The sequence below is a fragment of the Acomys minous genome (assembly GCF_964271855.1).
Source record: "Acomys minous genome assembly, chromosome: 10".
Taxonomy (NCBI): Eukaryota; Metazoa; Chordata; class Mammalia; order Rodentia; family Muridae; genus Acomys; species Acomys minous.
Window position 1 is genome coordinate 15614670 of NC_140491.1, and position 2474 is coordinate 15617143.

The 2474-nt window shown below is 45.1% G+C and overlaps 1 pseudogene across 1 annotated transcript; it reads right to left on the bottom strand.

The window, feature by feature from the left end:
- Positions 1 to 701: 701 nt before the first annotated feature.
- On the bottom strand, positions 702 to 1136 carry LOC311606436 (large ribosomal subunit protein eL32-like; annotated as a pseudogene). Its single transcript has one exon. The product of its transcript is annotated as a large ribosomal subunit protein eL32-like (transcript).
- Positions 1137 to 2474: the final 1338 nt, after the last annotated feature.

The following is a 2474-nucleotide window of genomic DNA, read 5'->3' on the forward strand; positions in this document are numbered from 1 at the left end:
TGATCCTTCTGAGAAACTGCCACCATAAAAATTTTAAATTAAATTAAATTAAAAGATGAAGGTTTAAAAAGTCATATTAGGGCTTAGAGAGATGCCTCAGAAGTTAAGCACACTTACCACATAATCAAGAGTGCTAGAGTTTTGTCTCAGCACCCAAACAACCAGATGTTACAAGCATCCTGTAACTGCATCTACAAAGGGAAAGACACAGGAGACTCTCCAAGGCCTCCTGGAGTCCAAGCTATCCAAGAAAACACAAGTCCCAGGTTCAGGGAGAAACTCTGTCTCAGGGAAACAGGCAGAGTGACCCCAGCAGCCTCTTCTGGCCTCCACACTCAGGCACAGGCATCTGTGTACCTCCACACATACTTGTTCATACATGCACACACATAGACACAACACACATGCACGCACATATACACATACAGTCAATCAATCGATAAAATGAGTGGCCATTCTTAGACTGTGCCTTCATTAAAAGGCAAATGTTTTCCAAAAGCTGGACTCATTCTATTTAAAGCGTCTAAGCACTGAAGGCAGAAAAAAAAAAAAACAGTCTGACCTAACCTCAGACAAACAGAACAAGTGATGCATGACATTACAACCTAAGCAATGGTCTGAGACGGATCCTTGAGCCTCAACTGGAATTTCAGTGGTTGTCAATTTTAACTTTAACTCTTTTTTTTGACAGTTTTGTGGTTTTATTTAAACACCAATAAAACACACACACAAGCATTTTCTTCGCTGCGTAGCCTGGCGTTGGGATTGGTAACTCTGATGGCCAGCTGTGCCGCTCTTTCTATGATGGCTTTCCGGTTCTTGGAGCAAACATTGTGAGCAGTCTCAGCACAGTAAGATTTGAGGCACACCAGCAGGACTTCCAGCTCTTTGACATGGAGGACCAGAAAGTTCTGTAATCCACTAGGCAGCACGCGCTTGGTCATCTTGTTGCACCCATAACATATGCTGGGCATAAGGATCCAGCCCTTGAATCTTCTCCACACCCCGTTGCCAGTACCTCTGGGTTTCTGCCAGTTTCGTTTAATTTTGACATATCAGTCTAACTGGTGGCTCATGAACTTCTTGGTCCTCTGTTTGACGATCTTGGGCTTCACCAGAAACTGGAGGGCAGCCATGACAGCAGCCACCTCTTAGGCGTTGCGGTAGAGCCTTCTCCTCACCCCAGTAATTTACATGAACCAGGCCTCCAAATGTTCCCTCCTACTATGCTAATAAAGTGAGCAACATGAAGCCGAATAACCCCATCTGAACTCCCTCTAACACTAGGCAAAGGCCAAGTCCTCTTCCCTTATGTATTAGGAATGTGGTTTACTGAGAATCCCTCTGTTGCTCCCTATCTCCAAAGCCAGGAAGGAGTACCTTGCCTCCACTCCCATGGCCTCTCTCCTACCTGGGGAATACTTGCTGCACTGCCTATAGCCGTGCGCCTGTGACAGCTGAGCAGCCAAGGGACTTACTGGTCCCGCCCACCCCCTTCCTCCAACCTGAATTTCATCACTTCCCACACCAACTCATCTCACTCCTTCCCAACTTCCACTGCAGTAACCCATCCTCTTCATTTCTTTTTCTCATGCAAGGGACTGCTTATGGTATCATGCAGCAGAAAAAAAACAACAACAACAACAAACAACAAACAAACAAACAGCCTGTCTCTGTCTCCTTGCTCCTTACACCTTCTTATTTGCAGTTTTCTCATTACTGTCCTACTTCCCTTAGGACCCGCTGTCGAAGTCAGAAAAGCAAACTGGACTGTCTATGTCATTCCTAAAAGTAATGCAAGTACACCTCTGGTTAACAGAGGTGTGATGACACGGATGCAACTGAGAGAAATCACTAGACATCAATTTTTTAAATTTTATTTTATTAATTTATTCAGATTACATCTCAATTGTTATCCTATCACTTGGATCCTCCTGTTCCTCCTTCCCTCCCACTTTCACCCTATTCCCCTCCCCTAGGTCTAAGACTGAGGGGGACCTCCTCCCCCACTATATGGTCATAGGCTATCAAGTCTCACCTTGGTAGCCTGTTTATTCTTTTTAATGGGCCCCCAGAACTCAGCACACTGATGTCTCCTGGCATCACACCGACTCCTTCACAGTCCTAGAAAGGAAGCCATCACAACCTACCCATGGTCTTGGACAAGGAAATCCCATATCTACAAAGGTTAGGGCCCAGCAGGAAACAGAAACTGGGAAGCAGGTAAAACTTGGGGAGTCAGATTATACATAAATTTACTATCCAAAAGAATCCTCTGCCCAGAGTCGTCCAGCCCACCAAACCAAACCCCCATAGTATATTTAGAGTGGAATTAATTAATCCATAATCTCCACTTCCAGTCCTGACAACTGTAAGTGAGACTAATCTAAGATCACCCTAGGGCAGTGGTTCTCCATGTTTTTAATGCCGCAGCCCTTTGATACAGTTCCTCACGTTGTGGTGACCTCCAACCA